Source organism: Pan troglodytes, chromosome 3, assembly GCF_028858775.2.
Source record: "Pan troglodytes isolate AG18354 chromosome 3, NHGRI_mPanTro3-v2.0_pri, whole genome shotgun sequence".
Taxonomy (NCBI): Eukaryota; Metazoa; Chordata; class Mammalia; order Primates; family Hominidae; genus Pan; species Pan troglodytes.
In genome coordinates this window covers 87,814,327-87,839,470 of record NC_072401.2, presented here as the reverse complement: position 1 = coordinate 87,839,470, position 25,144 = coordinate 87,814,327, and the positions used below count along the sequence as shown (strand labels likewise).

The following is a 25,144-nucleotide window of genomic DNA, read 5'->3' as shown; positions in this document are numbered from 1 at the left end:
TTGTTCAGTTCCTTTTGTTCAAAAGGGTGTTTCCTTGATGTAATACTGTCCCTCTTTTCCTAGGGATGTGGCTTCCTGAAAGCCGAGCTGTAGTGATTGTTATCTCCCTTCTGAATCTAGCCACCCAGCAAGTCTAACAGGCTCTGGGCTGGTACTGGGGGTTGTCTGCACAGAGTCCTGTGATGTGAACCATCTGTGGGTCTCTTAGCTGTGGATACCAGTACCTGCTCCAGTGGAGGTGGCAGACTGGTGAAAAGGACTCTGTGAGGGTTCTTAGCTTTGATTGATTAATGCACAATTTTTGTGCTGGTTGGCCTCCTGCCGGGAGGCGGTGCTTTCAAGAGAGCATCAGCTGTGGTAGTATGGGGAGGAACAGGCAGTGGGTGGGGCCTTGGAACTCCCAAGGGTATATGCCCTTTGTCTTCAGTTACCAGGATGGCTTGGGAAGGACAATTAGGTGGGGGCAGGGCTAGGCATGTCTGAGCTCAGACTCTACTTGGGTGGGTCTTGCTGTGGCTGCTGTGGTGGGGGGGCGTGGGGGGGGTGGGGGTGAGGTTCCCAGGTCAATAGAGTTATGTTCCTAGGAGGATTATGTCTGCCTTTGCTGTGTGATGCAGCTTGAAAGGGAAGTGGGGGCAAGCTGGCAGTCACAGGCCTCACCCAGTTCCCACACAACCCAAACGTCTGGTCTCACTCCCATTGTGCCCCCAGCAGCAGCACCAAGGCTGTCTCCAGGCAGTGGGCAAGCAGGACCGAGTCCTTTCCCCAGGCTACCCGCCTCCCAGCTGTGAAAATAAACAGGGCTCTCCTTCTTCCCCGCTCTGTTGAGTCTGCACACTGGATTCATGCCCTCCCCCTGAGTTCTGGCCAAGAGACTTCTCCATCAGTTGAAATTGTTACAAAGTTCAGCTGGAGTTTTCCTTCTCCCTGCAGCTTTCCCAGTGCCTCCAGCAGCCCTCCTCAAGGACCCCTGTGAGGCCAGGCAGAAATGGCTTGGCAGGGGACCCAGCGAGCCCAGAGGGATTTTGCCGCTGCTTCCTCTACCCCTGTATTTCACTCAGCTCTCTAAATTGACTCAGCTCCAGGTAAGGTCAGAATCTTCTCGGATAATCTAGACCTTCAGGTTCCCCAGTGGGGGTGTGTGTTTGGGGGCAGACGACCTCCCTTTCCCACTTCCACAGTTTGGGCGCTCGTAGTATTTGGGGTGTCTCCTGGGTCCTGCAGGACCCTTTAGAGGGTCCACGGGTTCTTGCGGCATTCCTAATGTATTCCTGCAGTCCTTCTGGAGCAAAAGTTCACGATGCAAGCCTCCACACGCTGCTATGTCTGTCCGAGTGGGAGCTGCAGTCCAGTCCTGCCTCCCGTCCGCCATGATCTCTCCTTTGCAACTAGCTTTTAAAATTAATTAAAAAGCTATCTGTTATCCAAGCTATTTTTATAGGCAAGCTTAGCTTACAGGAAAATCTCTGACTCGGTCCCTTGCTATGGTGTGTTGAGTTTAATGTCTCTGCCAATTTTCCTAATTATTTTTAATAAATTATCAGAAACAAACTGAAAGAAGCTTTCAGACTTGTGTGTGTGTGTGTGCGTGCGCATTGTATGTTTGTGTGTGTGGAAGAGAAGGAAGTAGGAATTAGGGAAAGAAAAGGAAGAGGGAGAGAAAATTTTGTTTTGTTCTTTCCCTTTTTCTAGAGCTGCTTCCATGCCTACAATAATTTCTCTCTCTTGCATGCTTAGAGTGAAAGTGAATATTATGTGTAACCCAAATGTCTAATACCTGGATTGGCACTAACCACTTAATAGATCTAATTACACACTCTCTCCTACCAAGGGTCACGTTAGTATATTTGGGCTGCATCTTAAATCATTCCTGGCTCTAGCCTGTTCTCTGTTGTTTGGTTCCTACCCATGGCTTTAGTTCTTCCTTGGGTCTCTGCATGCTCTGCTCTAGTGCTTGATTTAATAATATGGTGGAGGAGTGTGCAGACTCTGGAGCCAGATAGTCTGGTTTCAAATCCTGACTCTGACACTTATCAGCTATAGGATCTTGGGCATCTCGTTTAATCTTTCTGCATTTCAGTCTCCTCACTTGTAAAATGGACATAAAACAAATAGCTACCTTACAGGGTTGTTGTGAGGGTTATGTAACAGATGTCCTGTTCATATCGTGTTCGATTTCTCTTCCATCTTTGTGCAAACAGGCCCCAGATGAGCTGTCATCCCCCGAGCTGGTATCTGGTGTCTTTTTTTGTCAACTCCTCTCTCAGATCCTGCTTTGGACTCGAGATCTAAAAGTACCTGGGAATTTATGTGCCCTCCCCTGTTTCCCCAGCCTTAATGAATGACTGCCACTTTAGGAATATAAATACTCCACCTCCCTTGCTCCATAGGCATCAGGCACATGGGTTGCACATAACTTAGACTTGTTTTACACTGGGGCTCCTGTGGGATTGAGTTATCATCCCTCTGAAGTGGTTCACACCTTTGCTTGGCCTCCTTCACTTTCTGGTCCCACCGTACCACTCCCACTCCTCCTGGAAACACTTTTTCTTAAATCACTTTCACACAAATCCTTGCCTCAGGGTCTGGTTCTGGGGAAGTCAACTTAAAGTAGTTTGTTTGAGTTAGTATCCATATAAAATGCTTTGCATATAGTATGTCATATAAATATTGGCCGTTATTCTTCATGTTATTACCATGCTAGTCTAAAACAAGGTAGTTTGGTGAAGGTCTCCTTTTCCTCTCTACCTCATCACCAGAATATATATTTTACTCTATTTAATAATTCATCACAGAACTGCTAATATAAGGCTGTTGTATACTGGGTTTCTGGAAGGTTTGGGGATAACAGTGTAGGACATAAAAACTTAAAAACCGAATGATAAAAATATAATTTACTTGAAGAGTCAAGACAACCCTATTTATTTGTAGAGGACTCTACAAATAGAATCTGGCCTTGCTTCCATTATTAGCGGTTTGTGCTTCTCTCTGAGATCCTTAGTGGGGGAAGTTCCTTTAAGCCTTTGTTACCTTGTAAATCTCCATCCTCTTTAGAAAACCTTTGCCTACACCCCACAAAATCTCTCTAAAACTTAACTTTGAATATGCTCCCTTTCTTTGCGTAATTGAGGATTTGGATTTACATCCAAATGGCATGTCAGACACTAATTTTATAGCTTTTTACAATGTATCAGAGAAGAAAAAGAAAATAACTTTTAATGGAAAGAATACTTTTGAATTCTAGGACTGCATGCATTAAAAAAGTTTGATTAGCCAGCATTTTATTTTGTAAGCCAACATCTTAATGTTCTTTTTGAAAGTGCTGGAACAGTTTGCTTTATGACTGAGACATTAAATGTCAAGCGTGAACCCATATGCTGGGTTGTAAGTGTTCAAATAGCTGTATTATGTGAAATTCTAGAAAACTGGGTTTGCCATGGAAATGTTGTTATAGTTATAACTATGGGTAGGTTACTGTGGTTGCATCTCTGACCATAAAAAAAGAAAAGCACTAAAATTCATACCCTATGGGTAACTGACGAGGCAGAGGCAGAGATAATTGAAGGATTTCAATTATTTAAAAATAAATCTCTGTTTTCCCCCCATTTTTCAGTTATTAATTAAGATAATACTTTCTGTTTTCAAATAGACTCTTACATTTATAAAAGATTTCAGTTTAGTCAAATTCTGAATGCTGATGAGTAATATTTAGCTCAGGTTTTGAAGTATGTGGTATGAAAAAGTTGTGCCAAAATATTAAGCTTTGGAGTGTCTGGGGTTATTCTGGAATTTCCTACTGACAGCAGTGTAAATTTAGGGAGATAATTAAACTATATAATGCTGATATTTCACTCTGACTAAACTCCACCATAAATTTACTAAATGGTAAGAGATATTTACTGTTTGTAGTTGTAATGTGCAGGCACAGTATTTGACTTAGTTTATTAGTTTTCTATTGCTGCTATAACAAATTAGCACAACTTATTGGCTTAAAACAACACACATTTATTATCTCATCGTTTCTGTGGATTGGGAGTTCAGGCACAATTTAGCTAGTTCCTCTGCTTAGAGTTTCCCAAGATTACATCAAAGGATCAGCTGGGCTGCATTTCCTTCTGGAGCTCAGGGTCCTCTTTCAAGCTCCTGTGACTGTTGGCAAAATGCAGGCTCCTGAGGTTATAGAACTGAAGTCTTCATTTTGTTGCTGGCAATTAGCCAGGGTAACTCTCATCTTCCAGAGGCTGCCCTTTGTGCGCCTACAACATGGCAGGTTACTTCTCAAGACCAGCAGGAAAATCTTGTCCTCCAGTCTTCTGGGATGAAGTCTCATATAATGTAACAATCACGGAAGTGACTATGCTATCGCCTTTGCCACGTAATATAACCTAATCAAGAGAGTGACTATCCTACTATCTTTGCCATATTCTGTTGGCTAAAAAGCAAGTCACAGTTTCCTCCACGTTGAAGGAGACTTTGCAAAAGCATGCATGACTTATTGGGGGTCATGTTAGCATGGGTACACCATACTTAGTATACCCAAAACCATATCATCTGTTCGTATATCACATTGAAGTTGACTAGGGTCAGGTTTTTTCATTTCATGTCATGGTACTATGGTAAATTGAAATATGAGTAAAGAAATATATTATTGAAACATATGAGTCACTGAAACCATTGGTGGTCTTAAATAAAGCACGCTTTAACTTGAATTTATGGTCTAAGTCTCTAAAATAAATGCGAGGTAAATGTTACCTTCATGACCATAAAGACATTTGTAGTGTTTTTTGGTTAATACCTGCTGGTGAACTCAGAGCTTCAGATGATTTTGATGGATTATGGGAGCAAGACATTTTCACGGAGGATTAGATCTGGAGATTTAAAAATGACACTTGGAAAACAAGGAACAAACCACAGTCAGTTAGAACACGGGTCCCCAACCCCTGGGGCCACAGACTGGTACAGGAACTGGGCCGCACAGCAGGAGGTGAGCAGGGTCGTGAGGTGGGGGTGGTGCGGTGGGGGTGGCGAGCCAGCGATCCTCCTCTGTATTTACAGTTGCTTGCATTACCGCCTGAGCTCTGCTTCCTGTCAGATCAGCAGCGGCATTAGATTCTCAGGAGCAGGAACCCTATTGTGAACTGTGCATGCAAGGGATCTTGGTTGCACGCTACCTATAAGAATCTAATGCCTGATGATCTGTCACTGTCTCCTATCACCCCCAGATGGGACTGACTAGTTGCAGGAAAACAAGCTCAGGGCTTCCACTGATATTACATTATGGTGAGTTGTGTAATTCTTTCATTATATATTACAATGTAATAATAATAGAAATAATGTGCACAATTAAATGTAATGCACTTGAATCATCCTGAAGCCACCTCCCTGCTCCGCCCTTGGTCAGTGGAAAAATTTGTCTTCCATGAATCTGGTCCCTGGTGCCAAAAATGTTGGGGAGTGCTGGGTTAGAAGCTATAATGGAACAAAATGCCCTTTTATAATAGTAATAAAAGATGAAATACCTAGGAATAAAGTTAACAAGAAATTTATAAGATCTACATTTAAAAAGTTAAAATATTACTAAAGAACACAAAGAATACTTTGACAAATGGTAAGACATATTATGTTCTTGGATAGGAAGTCTTACTATTACAAAACTGACATTTCTCTAGTTAATCCATAAATTTAAGATAAAAAAAACCCCAGAATTCTTTTTAATTAGACTAGTTGACTCTAAGATTCATATGGAAACATCATCAAGGAACAATAGACTAGAAAATTCTGACAAAAAAATAGAAAATTTAGGGAGGATTTGCTAGGCACATATTAATATGTATATGCTACATAAAGCTATATTAATTAAAAGTGTGGTACTAGTATATTAATGAAAAGAAAAGAAAGCTGTGAAATAGACTCTAATACAGGTTGGTTAAATAAAAATTGGTTTGTGAGAATAAGAATTTTTTTTGTGTGTATGTGTGTTTATGTGCTAAGTATTTACTAGGCTCTTTACATATTAACATAATCTAACTCCCACAACAACTGTGTGAGATAGGAACCATTATTATTTTCATTTAGAAAAGGGGAAACTGAGACATAGAGAGCACAACTAACTTGCTTCTAATAAATAGAGGAGCTGGGACTGAAATTCATTTAATCATGCTCCAGAGCTGACATATTCTCTCACTAGGCTACACATTCCCCCATGCTTGTGGAATTTTAGGTAGGTGTAAAGAAGAAAGAATTCACTCTATATGTATTATACTGATAATCTAGAGATACACAAATATATGTATTTTTAAGATACACATTTTAGGAGAAAACTTCAAGGAATATAATAGTGTAGTATATTACCATTGTTGTAGAAAAACAAAATATATAAATGTTTACAATACATGGTTTATCTTCATAGGTTCAAAAAAGAAAAAAAAAGCACCAGTGTTTGTATCATGGGAGAGGAACTGAGTTTCTTGGAAGGAGGAAGGAGGAAAATTTACTGTTTATGTTTATCATTTTGTGTATTTTGAATTTTGTGCCATGTACATATACTCTATTAAAGAAAATAAGTTAAATAACAATAACAAAACCAGTAAACTCAGGGAAGAGTATTTTCAAGAACCTGGTTTGTATAGTATGTGTATTAGTCCATTTTCACACTGCTGTAAAGAAATACCCAAGACTGGGTAATTTATAAAGGAAAGAGGTTTAACTGACGCACAGTTCTCCATGGCTGCAGAGGCCTCAGGAAATTTACAATCATGGTGGAAGGTGAAGGGGAAGCAAGAACCTTCTTCACAAGGCAGCAGGAGAGAGAAGAAAGCAAAGCGAAGGGGGAAGAGCCCCTTAAAAAACCATCAGATCTCTTCAGAATTCTCTCACGATCACAAGAACAGCATGGGGAAAACTGCCCCCATGATCCAATCACCTCCCACCAGGTCCCTCTCTCAACACCTGGGGATTACAATTTGAGATAAGATTTGGGTGGTGATACAAAGTCAAACCGTATCAGTATATATTTACAAGTAATTTGCTTCTGCTTATAAGGACAGTTTATGTTACAAACGTTTAACATGCAACATAAATAAGTGAAAAGATGGGTTCCAAAGACTGAGAGAAGGTATTCATAACACACAGAACCAACAAATAATTATTATTTAGAATATATGAAGGACTCTTAAACATCAATAAAAAAAGACAAACACATGGGAAAAATAAAGATATGAACAGGTAATTCAAGAAGAAGAAGTTTAGGAGAAGCACATGAAAAGATGATCAACCTTATTAGTAATTAGGGGGAGGCGAATTAAATGAGACACAGCATTTCACACCCCTAAATTTAAAAGTTTGACAGTAAGAAGTATCAATAAGGGTGGAGAGTAATAGCAAATATCATATCAAGAACTGCTGGTGGGAGTGCAAATTGGCACAACCACTTTGGGGAATAAATATAATGCTTAGCAGAGAGAGAGATGCCTTTGAAGACCTGTGATTAAATAATTCCATCCACATGTGCTCAGGGAGACAAGCACATGAATGTTTATAGTGGCATTTTTTTAAAATAAAAATATTTACTGGGGCTATGTGTGTCAGCTAATGCCTGTAATGCTAGAGCTTTGGGAGGCCAAGGCAGGAGGATTGCTTGAGGCCAGGAGTTTTCGACCAGCCAGAGCAACATGGTGAGACTCTCTCAAAAAATAAATAAATAAATTCTTGAATGTGTTAGGTAATGTAATTCTCAACTATTTTATCTTAGAATTTCTAATGCTTGGCAACTGATACCTATGGCATCTATGAAATGGACATTGCTACCACGATTTTACTTTATTTAGTAGTTACTCTAGAGTATGCAATGTCCATTTACAGCTAATCCAAATCCACTTTCAAATACATTTGAAAGTGAACTATACTGCTTCACAGGTAATACAAGTACCTTGTAACAATAATCGAGTATTTCTAATTCTTCCCTTCTGCCCTTTGTATTATGCCCTCCAGCGCCTTACTGTCATTCATTTCACTTCTACATAAGCTATAATCGATCATCAAATACATTATTTCTATTATTATTTTGAACAAACTGTTATCTGTGAGATCAATTAATAAGAAAAATTAAGATTTTTTTCTTTACCTTTACCTGTTCCTTTATTCCTTCTCTAATCTCTTTCCTTTCTTTATGTAAATTTGAGTTTTTGACCTGTATTATTTTTCTTCTCTCTGAAGACATTCTTTCAATATTTGTTGCAAGGCAGGTCTACTGGCAACAAATTCCCTCAATTTTTGTTTGAGAAAGCCTCTTAAACTTTTGAAGGATTTCACAGGATCTGTTAGTAGTTTTATTTTCCCCTTCTACATACGTACTTTAAATATTTAACCCTCGTCTTTTCTTGCTTGCGTGGCTTCTGAGAAGTCAGATGTAATTCTTATTTTTGCTCCTGTGTAGGTAAAGTGTTTTTCCCCTCTGGCTTCTTTCTGTTTTTGTTTGTTTGTTTTTCAGTGTAAATTTAAATTTTTATTTTTAACCTTATTTTAAGTTCCAGGGCACATGTGTAGGATGTGCAGGTTTGTTACATAGGTAAATGTGTGCCATGGTGGTTTGCTGCACCTATCAATCCATCATCTAGGTATGAAGCCCAGCATGCATTAGCTATTTTTCCTGCTACTCTCCCTCCCCATGACAGGCCCCAGTATGTGTTGTTCCCCTCCCTGTGTCCATGTGTTCTCATTATTTAGCTCACACTTATAAGTGAGAACATGTGGTGTTTCATCTTCTCTTCCTGCATTAGTTTGCTGAGGATAATGGCTTCCAGCTCCATTCATGTCCCTGCGAAGGAAATGATCTCGTTTATTTTTATGGCTACATAGTATTCCATGGTGTATATGTGCCACATTTCCTTTATCCAGTTTATCATTGATGGGCATTTGGGTTGATTCCATGTCTTTGCTATTGTGAATAATGCTGCAATGAACATACGTGTGCATGTATCTTTGTAACTGAATGATTTATATTCCTTTGGGTATATACCCAGAAATCAGATTGCTGGGTCAAATGATATTTCTGGTTCTAGATCTTTCAGGAATCGCCACACTGTCTTCCACAATGTTTGAACTAATTTACATTCCCACCAACAGTGTAAAAGCATTCCTATTCCTCCACAGCCTTGCCAGCATGTGTTGTTTCTTGACTTTTTAATAGTAGCCATTCTGACTGGCATGAGATGGTATCTCATTGTGGTTTTGATTTGCATTTCTCTAATGATCAATGATGTTGAGCTCTTTTTTTATATATTTGTTGGTCGCATGAATGTATTCTTTTGAGAAGTGTCTGTTCATGTCCTTTGCCCACTTTTTGATAGGGTTGTTTTTTTTTTCTTGTAAATTTGTTTAAGTCCCCTGTAGATTCTGGATAGACCTTTGAGAGATGGATAGATTGCAAAATATTTATCCCACTCTGTAGGTTGCCTGTTTGATCTGATGATAGTTTCTTTTGCTGTGCAGAAGCTCTTTAGTTTAATTAGAACCCATTTATCAATTTTTGCTTTTGTTACAATTGCTTTTGGTGATTTTGTTATGAAATCTTTGCCCTTGCTTATGTCCTGAATGACATCGCCTACATTTTCTTCTATGGTTTTTCTAGCTTTGGGTTTTACATTTAAGTCTTTAATCCATCTTGAGTTAATTTTTGTAAAATGTGTAAGGAAGGGGTCCAGTTTCAATTTTTTGAATATGTTTATCCAGTTCTGCCAGCACTATTTATTAAATCCCTCTGGCTTCTTTCAAAATTTTTCTTTATCTTTGATTTTCTGCCATTTGAATATGATTTTTGTAGTTTTGGGGCATTTATTCTGCCTGGTATTTTCTGAGCTTCCTGGATTTGTGGTTTGGTGTCTGACATTAATTTGGGGAAATCTTCAGGCATTATTGTTCCAGATATTCCTTCAGTTGCTTTCTCGCTTTCTTATTCTGGTATTTTCATTATGCATATATTACACCTTTTGTAGTTGTTGTGCAGTTCTTGGATGTTCTGTTTTTTGTTTTTTTTTTTTTCAGTCTTTTTTTTTTTTATTTTCAGTTTCTATTGACATATCCTCAAACTCAGATTCTTTCCTCAAAAACATTCTTCGTTTCTAGTTCAGTGTTTTTGATCTCTAGCACTTTCTTTGGATTCTTCCTTATAATTTCCTTCCCTCTGCTTATATTACCCATCTGTTCTTGCATGTTGTCTACTTTTTCCGTTTGTGCCCTTAGCAAGTTAGTCATAGTTGTTTTAAATTCATGGTCTGGCAATTCTAACATTCATGCCATGAGTCTTGTTCTGATGCTTGTTCAGTCTCTTCCAACTGTGCTTTCTGCCTTTTAGTGTGCCTTGGACTGTTTGCTGAAAGGTGGACATGATGTACTGTGTAGCAGGAACTGCTAAAAATAAGCCTTTACCGATGTGGTGGTAAGATGCGTTTTGTGTGTGTGTGTGTGTTTGTGTGTGTGTTTGGTGGGAAAGGGCTCAATAGTCCTGTGATTAGGTCTCGTCTTTCAGCGAGGCTGTGCCCTTGGTCTGTGAACTTCACAAGTGCTTCTCGGTTCTCCTTGCACCCATCTTAGGTGGGACAGGATAGCTAGAGGGAGCTGGAGTTGGGTATTTTCTTTTCTCCACATGGAAAACTAGAGGGGACGGGAGCTGGATATTTTGGCTCCTGCAGGGTGGTTAGGCTCTGATAAAACTCTAGTAAGTTAGGGGCTGGTAAAATAGTTTCTCCTGAGGGCAGGCCTTGTTAAGTAGAGCAGAATGCTTTGGTGTATTTCAAAATGGTTACTTTCACCTCTCCCAGCTGGAAACACAAGGGAATTTTTTTTTTTTCCCTTTTCACTGTGTGGAGGTAAAAATTGCAAAAGTTTGGGCATCCCCCCTAAGACTGAGTCTCCTTGGAGTTTTCAACACAAAAACTTATCTATTCAGAGCTGCCAGCAATTCCTCAATTCTAATTTAGGTTTTCCTGCTGGGGCACTGGTTCCCTCAGAGGTTTCTACTCAGGGAAGTTGTGGTTCTCAGTGTCCCTGTCTGTCTCTTCAGGGCAGTGCTTTGCTCTGTGACCTCCCTTCTCTGTTGGATCATAAAAGTGTTTGATGTTCAGCTTGTTTAGCTTTGCCTTGTTGTTAGAATGGTGTTTTTGACTTCTAAGCTCCTTACATGCTGGATGGAAAATGGAGTTCGGCTCAGTGGCATTATTTTTATTAAAATATTGAAAAATCTGAAACATCCCAAATATCATTCGGAGAATGAATAATCAAATTATGGTATATTCATATCATGGAATACGGTAACACAGGTAAATGAATGTACTGGATTTAAATAATTTAAGATTGTTCTATCACAGAAACAGAGTGGGAAAAAAGAGATACAGAATGATACACAACAATACTATATGTTGTTTATGGATACATATATGTGTAAGTACAAAAATCTAACAGAAAGGTACATACCATCTTAGGATAGTGATTTCGTCTTCTGTGGATGTAGGGAGGAATTAAATAAGTGAGGAATAAAACAGAGACACCCACTATGTGAGTAATATTTTATTTCTAAAAAGAAGCAAATATTTAAAGCAAATACAACAAAGTACTAATACCTGGTAAGTATGTGTGACCTTAGGAAAGCTAATTAACCTCCAAGTACTTATAGTTTTCTTTGCTTTCACATAGGGACAATAATATTTATCTCATAGTTGCCATTAGGATAAAATTAACTAATATATTTTTGAAAATTTTGTAATAAGAATGTAAATAAAATTAGTATGAAAAAAGATTGAAATATTGAAATAATTTGAAAGACTTTGAAAAATAACATTATATGGATTATTATTGTCACAAGTTCTACCCTATTCAACTCAAAGTAGACCACATAAATCTATTCGCATTCTTTACCTAGCTGTCATTTTATTTGAAAAATGCCATGATTACATCTGCTTTTGGTGATCAGATGATCAAGAGAAAATGGAAAAATGAAGCATTAGTTGTATGTGTTCTGGAGGAGTCAGAGGCTAATTTAGTTTCCATCAGGATTTCCCAGGGAATGTACGAATTTTTGCTAAGCCTTTTTGATCTTTGTCTACATACTTTAATAACTCACAAAAAGATACCCCCCAGCCCCTTTTGTGACCCTGGATTGAAATAAACGTCTTTTCAAAATGCTAGTGGAATTTACTACTGTTTCTATTCATTAACAAAATACCAGGAAGCAGCAGGAGAGGCTTCCATGGGGACAATAGGGGGAGCCTGGATGCCCCTGGAGTAGACAGATGCTTGTCCATCAAGTTTCTCCTCTGTCCCTAGTGTGGGTGGGGTTTCTGCTCTGATTGACAGCCTAGTCCATGTTTTTTAAATCACTAGAGTTTTCATGGCATGTCAGGTTGCTGTGACCTTGCTTGAAATTGCTTTGAAAAGTACAGTGCTTTTGAATGACTTGGAAAATACCTTATGTTTAGGAAAATGCTTGTTTCTAGCTTTAAGCAAAAAGAATTCTACACAGTCATATGAACTATTTTAAAGCCATAGTTTGAAGCCTGAAATTTCTATTGTGAAATAGCATGTCCCTGGAACATGTGCTTTGTGGCTAAAAGGTTCATATGGTTTCTGTAACTACGCAATGCAAAAGTAGGTCTCTTTGAACCTAAACTGAGAGAAACTGTTGAAGCGTGAGTTACTCTGTGAACTCAATGCTTGCAGCAGAATACGAATAAGGATATTTTAGCAATTCTGGGGCAGGCTTTGGGATGAATCAGAACATTGCCCTCTAGGTAAAAAATTCTCTATGACTAAGTGAAAATGCCTAGCTACTCCCAGGTTTACTTTGTAGAAACAAGACAGTCACACACACATTATATACATGCAAACATGCACACGAAAATACATCCCATTTCCTATATCTGGCAATGCTGAGGCATGAGATTTTCTCTATACAAATGAAACCTAATCAATTAAATATAATAGTTTAATATTTTATATGAATCTGAAATCTTTAATCTACACCAAACACATTTTAAGTTTTTCTTGATGATTCATCCATCACTATTAATAATTAATTATGATGCTTTTATTTCTCTGTAATGCTTTGCTTGTATTCCTCCTCCTTCCCCATTATTAAAGCAATACTTGTTTCAGAAAATCAGAAAATACAGAGAGAAAAACATCAATTATTATATTTGTTACTCTGTGTAAATATTTCCGAACACCCACTCATATGCACACATATAGTTAAGGAGGAACATGTAATACCTTTTGTGGTCTGCCTTTTTCTCTTAATGATTTATCATGAATACTTTTTTAAATATCAGTGGACTCATACCAGAAACATCATTTTAAATGACATATGCCACTGTATGGACATATTCTATTATATTTTATTTCAATAATTTCATATTGGACAGCTACATTCCTTTTTTTTTTTTTTGAGACAGGATCTCGCTCTGTCACCCAGGCTTGAGTGCAGTGGTGTGATCAGCTCACTACAGCCTCAACCTTCTGGGCTCAAACAATCTCCCACCTCAGCCTCCTAAGTAGCTGAGACTACAGGCATGTGCCACCATGCCTGGCTAATTTTTTTATTTTTTGTAGAGACAGGATCTCACTTGCCCAGGCTGATCTTGAACTCCTAGGTTCAAAAGATATTCCTGCCTCATCCTCCCAAAGTGCTGGGATTACAGGCATGAGGGCACCTGGCCATGTTCAGCATTCTTATATCACAAACAACACTGAATGTACTTGTGTGTGTTGGCATGTATATGTGTATAAATATATATAGCTCTATGTTCCTTAATTAGTTCCTTATAATACATTATTAAATATGGAATTTGTAGTTCAAAGAACATGCCCATTTTTGAGAATTTTGATATGTTTTGTCAGCCAGGGCAAATATTCAGCTAGTATATTCTAGAGACACATATAGTCTATATCTTGTGTCTACTCTGGTTGTTTAGTGCCTGTGCTGTTTTGGTGATTAAATATCTTGAAATATTTATTTTTGCAAAACTATTTCAGAAGAAAAATTTGTATTCCCACTCAGCTTTACATTTTGAGGAGAGATGAGAGGATTTCCCTTAAATGTTTTTATATTTCTTCTCATATAAAAACAGTCACCTAAAACTCATGAAATGTTTGAACAGAAATTTTGGGGCTAGAAGGCTGATTTTTTTTCTTGGATTAAAGTATATAATACTTAGTTATATTTGGACAGATACTTTACCAAAGAAGAAATGAGTTAGTACTAGACACCTATTGGATTGGCTAAAACAAAAAACAAGAAACAAACAAACCTGACTATACCAAGTAATAATAAGAATATGTAGCAACTAGAACTCTCACACATTGCTGGTAGGAATAAAAAATACTACAGACACTTTCAAAAACCGTCTGACAGTTTCTTTAACATTAAACATACACTTACAATATAACCCAGCAATTCTACCTTTAGGTATTTACCCAAGAGAAAGGAAAACGTCTGTCTACATAAGAACATATATGCAAATATTTGTAGTGGCTTTTGCACAATTGCCCCAAATTGGAAACAACCCAAATGTTCTCATCTGATGAATGGATAAAAAAGTTGTGGTACATCCATAAAGTGGAAGGCTACTCAGCAATAAAAAGGAATGAACTTATTGATGCACTTAAGAATATGAATGAATATCTAATGCATTAATACTGAACAGGCTACATAATATATGATTTAATTTATATTTTAGAAAAGGGAAAATTATAGGAATAGAAAAGAGATTAATGTTTGCCAGAGGCTGGAGATGGGGTGAGAGGCTGACTTTAAAGGTGCACCATGAGGAAACTTTTAGGGTAAGAGAACTGATAAATATCTTAATTGTGGTTGCAGCTATATGACTATATGCATTTTTCAAAACTCATAGACCTGTACATCAAAAAGTGCTAATTTTACCATAGGTAAATTAAAAAGGCAAATAAAAAATTTTTAAAAATGAAAATAAAAATAAAAATCTATTTTAACAGGAAAAAGAAAATATCATGCTGAAACCTCTTGGCCACCATAAGAATGCACATTGCAGACATCGAACCACAGTCAGCATGATTGACCAAAGGGCCCAGCTGCTGGCTTGAAATCCTTTGCTGCATTTGCTAGTGACTAGTTGGGATACTAAAGTAGGCCCATTCCTGGGAGTCACGGGGCTCCCCAGTGGCCTCACTGAAACTTCCTTAGACTACACCATAATGTGGTATGCTTCCACCCCTCCCTCCTTTCTTCCTTTGCTCGAGTCAGACTTGCATGGTAGTCTGATGGTTCCCTCAGTCTTACTGGCCCCCTCAATTTCTTTCACACAGGCATTTCCCAAAAAATCCTTGCATTTTTTTTTTTTTTTTTTGAGATGGAGTTTTGCTTGTCACCCAGGCTGCAGTGCAAAGACGCGATCTCAGCTCACTGCAACCTCCACCTCCTGGGTTCAAGCAATTCTCCTGCCTCCACCTCCCGAGTAGCTGGGATCACAGGCGCCTGCCACCACACCCAGCTAATTTTTGTATTTTTAGTACAGACAAGTTTTCACCATGTTGGCCAGGCTGGTCTAGAACTCCTGACCTCAGATGATCCACCCCCCTCGGCCTCCCAAAGTGCTGGGATTACAGGCATGAGCCACTGTGCCCAGCCCTTGCATGTTAAATCATGTCTTGGCAGATGCTTCTTGCAAGACCTGAACTAACACAACCTCCAATTTTACACTTTATAATATGATCATCATAAAGATAAAATGCATGATCACATTTTTAATTACTTTTACCCAATGATCTCTTTTATAAGCATATTTATTTAAGTATAACATACAATAAAGAAAGACATACTAAATGTAAGCACATGGCTGTATAAATTTTCAGTAAGCGAAATTGCCACCCAGATCAAGAATTAGAATATTAGTAGTAATTCATAATCCCTCCTCCCCCATTTATGCCCTCTATCAGTGACTAATTCCCTCTTGAAGGTAACCAGTGCCCTGAATTCCTAGCATTATAGATCTGTTTTGCTTACTTCTGAACTTTATATAAGTGGCATCATTCAGCATATACTTTCATTTTTGTTTGACTTTTGATTAACATGTTTATGAGATTAAATCATGATAGTGTGTATAGCAGCAGTTTCTTCCTTTTTTATTGTTATAGAATATTCCATTGAGTGAGCACAGTACAGTTTATTTATGCATTTTACTTTTGAGGGGCAATTATGTCTTTTCCCCCAGTTTTGTGCTGTACAGATAATGCTGTTATGAGCATATTTGAACATGTCTTCTGGTACATGTATGTATTTATTCCTATTTGGTATATCACTAGGAGTAGAATTGTGAGATTATAGGTTATGCATACGATCAGCATAAAAAGATATGATAATAACTTTTCAAAGTGGTTATACTTTCAGCAGCTGTGTATAAGAATTCAATTTCCTCTGCAACCTCATCATTCATACTTGATATAAAATTGACAAAGACACAACAGTAAAGGAAAATTATAGGCTAATCTTTCTCATAGACATAAAATCTTAAGTTATTAGCAAATAGAATCTAGCAGCCTATAAAAGATAGTATATCATAACCCATGATGTGGGTTTCCTTGAACGCAAAGTGGGCTTGGCATTTGAAATATCAATTTATGTAATTCTGCACAAATAACAGAATACAAGAGAAAAATCATTTAGTTATCTAAATAGAAGAAAAAAAGCATTTGATAAACTATAATATCCCATCAAGATTTAAAAAACCACTCAGCAAACAGAAGAGAAGAGAGCTTCCTTAGTTTAATGAAGAATATCCATAAAACATCTGGGGCAAACATCATTTTTTTTTTTTTTTTTTGAGACAGAGTCTCGCTCTGTTGCCCAGGCTGGAGTGCAGTGGTGTGATCTTGGCTCACTGCAAGCTGCACCTCCCAGGTTCACGCCATTGTCCTGCCTCAGCCTCCCAAGTAGCTGGGACTACAGGTGCCTGCCACCACGCCTGGCTTATTTTTTTTGCATTTTTAGTAGAGATGTGGTTTCACCGTGTTAGCCAGGATGGTCTCGATCTCCTGACCTCGTGATCCGCCCACCTCGGCCTCCCAAAGTGCTGGGATTACAGGCGTGAGCCACCACGCCTGGCCAAACATCATTTTTAATGGTGAAATATTGAAAACTTTTTCTCTGATGTAAGCAAATACACAAGGAGCTGCCTTTTATCATCACTTCTATTTAATTTTTTTATGTGAGGTCCCTACCAGGGAAATAAGGCAAGAAAAATATGGTATAGGTATTGGGAAGGAAAATATAAAATAATCATTTTTCTATCTTCATATATCTTGATATATTAACTATACAACAGTCAATATTATATCTTTATATCACAAGTGACATGACTGGATACATATGAAATCCAAGAGCTCCCACAACTAAATTTTAGAATTAAGTACATTTAGCTAGGTTATTGGGTACAAAGTCAGTATATAAAACTAAATTTTATTTCTACACATCAGCAACAAAACTATTAGAATATGAAAATTTAAAAAACAATTAAAAAATACATCAAAAAAAGGCTACATTGGTGCCTATACTAAATGACCATCGATTGCCATGTGTTTGCTGTCTTGTCAAAGTTTTGATAATTTTCCTATCTCTTAACTCACTGGGTTGTTAGCTACAATTTCTTTTGCTATCATTATGCTTGCTTCTAACTGTAACTTATTTTAGTAATTTTCTGCCTCAAATGTGCTACGATTGGAAAATCAATAAAAACATAAAATGACTAAAAATGATTGTAATAAAACTAAAAGGATTTTAGTGCTCAGACTTTGTGAGTTTCATTTTGGCCACCCAGGAGTTACTCAGAGCCCTTTACACTTATATTCAGGGTCTAGTTTTGCTCAAAGTGACTGAGGTTGCCAGAAGTATAAACTCCAGGGAAGAGGGGTTATGAACTCTCCAAGTTCCCTGCTTGAATAGGACTTTCCTCAAAGTTTTCTCTGAAGTTATTTCATCTTGAAAGGTAAAGAAAAAAAGAAGTTGATTTCAGCTTCTGTATAGGAATTTTTAACAAAATATGATTACCTTTTTTTGGACAAATATTTGGTATAAATTAATCAGTAAGTTTGTGGTTAGATATTGACTTTGATATGATTTAATATACACAATGATTTTTAGACAAAGTTGCACTGGCTATTGTTAGTCCTGGAAGGTTTTGTTTCTAATATTAGCTGAATTTGGCTCAGCTCAATAAGTAAGATTACAGCCAAATAAATACTATTAACTAAGTAAGCCTATAATTATCAAAACTGCACTCCAGAAATTGGGTTTTAGAGGATTAATTCAGTGAGCATTGAGTCTATAGCTGACCTAACAGCCAGAGCAAAAGTGACTAATCAGAAGGTAGCCTTTGCTGGTTGACAGGAGCTAATGGGGCTGCATTATTAAATATTTGAGCTCTAGTCATGGCCTGTGGGTGCTCTGATGGCATCACATATTTTCTTTTCTTTTTTAAAAAAATTATTCTTTTTTATTAAGGTAAAATATACATATAAAATTTACCATCTTTGCCTTTTTTTTTGTGAGATGGCGTTTCACTCTTGTTGCCCAGGCTGGAGTGCAATGGTGTGATCTCGGCTCACTGCAACCTCTGCCTCCTGGGTTTAAGCAATTATACTGTCTCAGCCTCCTGAGTAGCTGGGATCACAGGCGCCTGCCACCATGCCCGGTAAATTTTTGTATTTTTAGTAGAGACTGGGTTTCATCATATTGGTCAGGCTGGTCTCGAACTCCTGACCTCAGGTAATCCGCCCGCCTCAGCCTCCCAAATTGCTGGGATTACAGGCATGAGCCACTGTGCCTGGCCTCATCTTTGCCATTTTTAACTGGACAGTTCAGCAGTTATAACTACCTTTATATTCTTTTTTTTCCCTTTCATCCCCTGGCCCCTTCCTGGCCTCTGGTAAGCACCAATCTACTCTCTATCTTCATGAGATTCACTTTTTTAGATCCCGCATATGAATGTGATATTTGTCTTTCTGTGGTTGGCTTATTTCACTTAATGTAATGACCTCCAGTTTCGTCCATGTTGCTGCAAATGATCAGATATCATTCTTTTTTATGTCTGAGCAATATTCCATTGTGTATATAGATCATATTTTATTTATCCACTCATCCATTGATAGACACAGGTTGATCCCATGTTTGGTTATTGTGAATAGTGCTGCAATAATCATAGGAGTACAGATGTCTCTTCAATACACTGATTGCCTTTCTTTTGGCTACATACCCAGCAATGGGACTGCTGCATCATATGGTAGTTCTATTTTTTGTTTTTTGAGGAACCTTCCTACTGTCCTCCATAGTGGCTGTACTAATTTACATTCTCATCAACAGCGTATGAGGTTTCCCCTTTCTCCACATCCTTGCCAGCAACTGTTATTGCCTGTCCTTTTGATACAAGCCTTTTAACTGGTGTGAGATGACATTTCATTGTGGTTTTGATTTGTATTTCTTTGATGGTTACTTACGTTGAGCAGGTTTTTTATATACCTGTTGGCCATTTGTATACCTTCTTTTGAGAAATGTCTGTTCAGATCTTTGGCACATGTTTAAATTGGTTATTTGTTTTTATGCTACAGAGTTGTTTGAGTTCTGTACATATTCTTGTTATTAATCCCTTGTCAGATGGATAGTTTGCAAATGTTTTCTCCCATTCTGTGGGTTGTCTCTTCACTTGATTGTTTCCTTTGCTGTGCAGAAGCTTTTTAGCTTAATGTGATCCCATTTGTCCATTTTTACTTTGGTTGCTCATGCTTTCTAGGTCTTATACAAAAACTCTTTGCCCAGACCAATGGTGCATGATAGGGGGTCTAGTTTCATTTTTCTGCATATAGTTCTCTGGTTTTCCCAGTATCGTCTATTGAAAAGACTGTCCTTTCCCCACTGCATGTTCTTGGTACCTTTGTCACCATTTCTTTTCTGTTTAGATTCGTGGTGTTAAAGTTTATTGACTACAACTCAATGTCAAATATATATTTTACATCATGACTCTATATTCTGAGTCACATACATACACATCAACTTGCATATATATAGTGGAAATAAAGTTTCAATGGAAAAAACGCTTTTCTCCATGTGATACGTGTGGAGAGTTTCTATTCTATTGTAATTTGTTACATTTTGTTTAAGAAATGGGAGTGGTAGCTCCCTAAATTGATTTCATGGCTCATTAATGTGTCATGAGGTTCAGCTGAAAAACACTAATTTAGATGACTTGAAGGGTCAACCTTCCTCCTTCAATGCTCCCTTGAACTAGAGCCTTGGACTGGGCACAGCTCGGCCTAGTCGTGGTCCAGCAGTTTTTAAAGAAAGCCTAGGTTGGGTGCGATAGTTCATGCCTGTATTCCCAGCAGCTTGGGAGGCTGAGGTGGGAGGATCACTTGAGCCCAGGAGTTTGAGACCAGCCTGGGCAACATGGTGAGACTCCATCTCTATAAGACAAAAAAAAAAAAAAAAAAAAAAAAAGAAGAAGGCCCAGACTGTGATAATATTTTGATCCTGGACCACAGATAGGAGGGAGGAAAAAAGTTAAGCAAGAATGTGATCTCAGTTGAAATCTAGTTTCAGGATAATTCCACAGGGAGTTCTAGAGTATTAATTGCACCAAAAAGTTGATCATGCCTTCAGGAAAGGAGACCAACCTTTTGTATTTTGGTATTAGCTGCAGGTTGGCTCCAGCTGGGGGTCCTGGAGGGCCTAAAACCTCAGAGTGGGGCCTGCAGCATGGGGGTTGGGGAGGCAGCTCCTGTTGTCCAAGGGCAATTACCAAAAGAAAGGGGGCAAATGTGGGCATCAATGGAGTAAAGGGATGTAGGTAGGGGGCATCAACAGTGCCTGATGCAGCTTGCTCCTTGCACTGCTGAAATCCACTTGCTTCTCATATTAACCTCACTCTGTACAAGTGTGGTTTCTCCAGAATTCTGGCTGGTTACGATTTCTGGAAAAATCTACAAGAGGAGGGTTAGTGGGACAAACTACAGCCCCTGTTGCTACAGTTGATCCTGAGACCATAATTAGTACTTATTATCTTCAGCTTTTACCCTTTGTTCTACTTCCTCCCTCCCACAGGTATGAGCTGGCTAGATGGCCTTTGGTTATGCAAATTAAGGATTATTCTTGTTGGCTGCCTATTTCTCTTTCCCAGAAGGACTTTATGCTTTGTTTGCCATCTCCATTGATCCCTGTGAGTCAAGCCATCTGCCCTTGTTGCCCATTATGGTAACTGTGCCTATCTTGCCACTGAGGATTGATTGCCACCACCTGGCTTTGTTGTTTTGGGCTCCTCTCATTCCCACTACAAGTAGTGAGTGAAGTTCTGTAACAAGTCCTATCATTGGATCCAGCCCTTAGGCCACTTCCTAATGAAGTTCCTGCATGGAAATCTCCATCTTAGAGTCTGTTTTCTGAAGACCCAATTTGTGAGAAACAAAAATGAAATCCTGGCTGGGCATAGTAGCTCATGCCTGTAATCCCAGGACTTCGGGAGGCCGAGGCAGGCAGATCACCTGAGGTCTGGTGTTTGAGACCAACATAGCCAACATGGTGAAACCCAGTCTCTACCAAAAATACAAAAATAAAATTAGCTGGGCGTCCTGGTGTGCACCTGTAGTCCCAGCTACTGGGAAGGCTGAGGCACCAGAGTCACTTGAACCCAGGAGATGGAGGTTGCAGTGAGTGGAGATTACACCACTGCACTCCAGCCTCAGTGACAGGGCAAGATTCCATCTCCAAACAAAACAAAACAAAACAAACAAACAAGCAAAAAACAATTCTTATGCCCCCAACTGACTGAATGGGCCTCTTCTTGGCCCAGGGGACCCCAGAAAAACCTTGAAAACTGAGTTCCCAGTGAAAATGGGATGGGAGGTTGGACCCATCTCATTACACCCTCCTGGCTAGCTAACCACCATTAGGCTTTCTTCTCTAGGGGCTACACAGAAATCAGCCTTTTAAAAAGACTCTGCCATTGACATCAACCCACTGCCTGATGCTGCCTCTCCTTTTGGATTTCAACAAAACATCTGACCAGCATTCCTTCCTAATAAAAGACCGCTGTCCATGAAGTGGTTCTGGGCAGTGTAAGGAGGATACACAGAGAGAGTTTTCATGTCCTCTGCTTCACCTTTTGACATCACAGGGCTGAAAACTCCACCCTCGGATCATGCTAATATTGCCATTTTTTTAAACACGGGTCCCATGGAGAGGCATAAAGCTCAATGCGAATGCACATGTTTCTCTTTTCATAACACGACTCTTCCTATAGCTTAGTAAATATGTATATTTGGCTGTCCTGCTCAGCATAAATTCCTGTTTCCTTTACTCCTCCCTTGAAGTGCTTGTTTCTAGCTTCTGACCAAAGGCTACGCTGACCAGCCTGTCAGAATGGCCACTCTGCTGGCTGCAAACTTTAACAAGGAGTAAAGCTCCTCTTTCTAATTTAGTTGATACCTACAACACTGGGTTAAGCCAAATTAAATACTATTTCTATATTTAGGATTTTGTATGTATTTTATGGGAGAATACAATGTGAATTTCCATGAATATAATATAAAATATTTTGTAGAAATTCTGTTTTGTCAGATGACACTTGTCTAAACTGCCAAACTGGCATTCACTTGGACCCTCAATGTTGTCAATATTTTAAGTGAAAAATATCAGTCATTTTAATGTTTAATTCTCTTGTCAAGAATATCTTTTCATGTTTATAATGTTTATATATCCTTTTTATTAAACTGTTTATTTGTTCCCATTTTAAAAATTGATTTGTTAGTCTTATTGATGTATAGAAGTTCTTTATATATTATTGGAATTAGCTCTTTGCCTGGTATGAGTGTAAAATATTTTTTCTTAATTGTCATTTGACTTGAAACTGTTAAAAGGTTATCTTCCTTTTCTTTTTTCTTTTCTTTCTCTTTTCTTCCTCCTTTCCTCTCTTCCTCTCTCTCTCCTTCTCTTTCTTGCTCCTTTCCTTCTTTTCTACCATCTTTTCTAGCCTAAGCCATTGCAATAGCCTTCTTATAATAATAGCCTGGCTTTTATTCCTGTTTCTATCAGTTTTTTCCCCATATAAACAGCCAGAATAATTTTTGAAAAGCATACGAATATTTCACACAACTGCCTCAAATATTTCAATGGTTTTTCCGTTGTTCTCAGGGTAAGGTCCTATATTGACTTACAAGACTTCTCTGATCTGGCCCCCCATCTACCTCTGTAGCCTCGTTTGCAGCCACTTCCTGTATCGTGACGTTTTTTCCCTTTTCCTCTAATGTGCCAGTCCCCTTTCCTCTCAGGGCCTTCACATGTACTGCCACATCTCTTCATTCACCTATAATTTTGACTGGACAATTTTTTGTTCTTTAGGTCTTAGCTTAAATGGCGCCTTTGTAGAGACAATTTTTGTACTCCTTAGATTATATGCCTTTCTTGCAATCCTGTAATAGCCTTCATAGCTCTTGACCCAACTCTATGGTATATAACTACTCATTTATTTAAATATCTGTATCTCCTGCCAATGTCTAAACTTTGCACTGTCAGGAATTCTCTCTCTCTCCTTTTGTATTTCTAGCACCTACCAAAGGGCCAAACACACAATGGATACTTGGTAAATAATTGTTTAAAATATATTGGTTGAAGGAAAGAAAAAGACTTGAGAGTTGGGCGGTAGACAAAGACTTTAGTACCATGCCAATGAATTCATACTTTATGCTGTAGAAAATGAAAACCATTGATACATTTAATAACATGGACCAGTTTTATGTTTGTTTTATTCTTCCTTCTCTTCTTATAGAATGTTGGATTTTCAATCAATAATTATTCTTGAGTATTCTTTCATATGACCAGGAATCTACATGGGTACGTAGTAGGGCATCTTTAAATCCTTAATGAAAATGGAGTGCATTCTTTCATCATTGGTCATGGGACTTGATTTTAAAGGTATATCTATATACACCTGACTTTTAAACTTAAAGCAAATAATTCTTAAAAGAGACTTGCCATTTCTTATCGATACTCTCCCAACCAAAAATAACTTCAATGGTCTGAGCCATATCACAATATTTTATGAAATAAGTTAATATTACAGTATTAGAGAATCACAGATTTTAATGGTAATGGTATACTCAATGATATTTTTGTGAAGAAAGGAAAACACATATGTGAGTATCAGGTACTGAAAAAAAAAGTTATGTGTTTTACCTTTTTTTTTTTTTTTAAACAGAGACAGGATCTAGTTCTGTCACCCAGGCTGGATGGAGTGCAGTGGCATTATCATAGCTCATTGCAGCCAGAAACTCCTGTGCTTGAGTGATCCTCCTGCCTCAGCCTTCCCAATGGCTGGGACTACAGGTATGCACCACCATGCCTAGGTAATTTTTTTATTTTTTGTAGAGGTGGGGTTTCTTTATGTTGCTCAGGCTGGTTTTGAACTCCTGGCCTCAAGGAATCCTCCTACCTTGGCCTCCCAAATGTTGGGATTACAGGCATGAGCCATTGTGCCCTGCCTGTTTTATATTTTGTAATCTAAACAATTATTAGATAATGATCTAATAATATATATGATAATAACAGAATAATAAACAGAAAAGATATCTCTGTGCTTCTCTGCTCAGTAATGTCTTTTTTAATAATATTAGGACTTGCCTTCATTTATGTAATTTTTTCATGTTCAAATTGCTTAACCAAAATTAAGTAATTAATCCTTATATAAAATTCTGCAAGGCAGATAAGAATTATCTTCATTTTACAGATTAAGTCGAATGTACCATATTCCAAATGATTAAGGCTTCGAAATCTCCAATACCAAATGGTCTATGTTCCCCTGGAAGCATGTGGAAACCTAAATTTACATAGTAATTATGTGTTCAATTGTGCTGAGGAAGCAAGCAGCAGGCCCAGATAATCTTCCAAAAAAGAAAGAAAGAAAGAAAAATATTGATAATATACCAAAAATGAGTAATGTGGTTTTTAAAATCCTTGTTCAATGATAATATTATTATTCACATATAGCGATTCTTCAGAAGTCCTCCTATGCTAAAAACAAAAACAGAAAAACCCCGCAAGAACCTTGGTAAATGCTAATGTTTTATGCAGAGAATAAATCCA

At 38.1% G+C, this 25,144-nt stretch overlaps 1 protein-coding gene across 16 annotated transcripts in view; it reads left to right on the top strand.

The window, feature by feature from the left end:
- MAPK10 (mitogen-activated protein kinase 10) overlaps window positions 1-25,144 on the top strand; it is a 567,525-nt gene that overhangs the window by 135,675 nt on the left and 406,706 nt on the right. For 4 of the 16 annotated variants that reach the window (XM_054683822.2, XM_054683820.2, XM_024356165.3 and 1 more), the window contains exon 1: window positions 874-1,085. The exons of 6 other annotated variants lie outside the window; for them this stretch is intronic. The gene's annotated coding sequence lies outside the window, so the exon portion shown is untranslated. Of the gene's footprint in view, window positions 1-873; window positions 1,086-25,144 lie in introns of those variants that run through there. 6 more of the 16 variants (XM_063808958.1, XM_054683821.1, XM_054683819.2 and 3 more) reach the window with 4 other exon arrangements.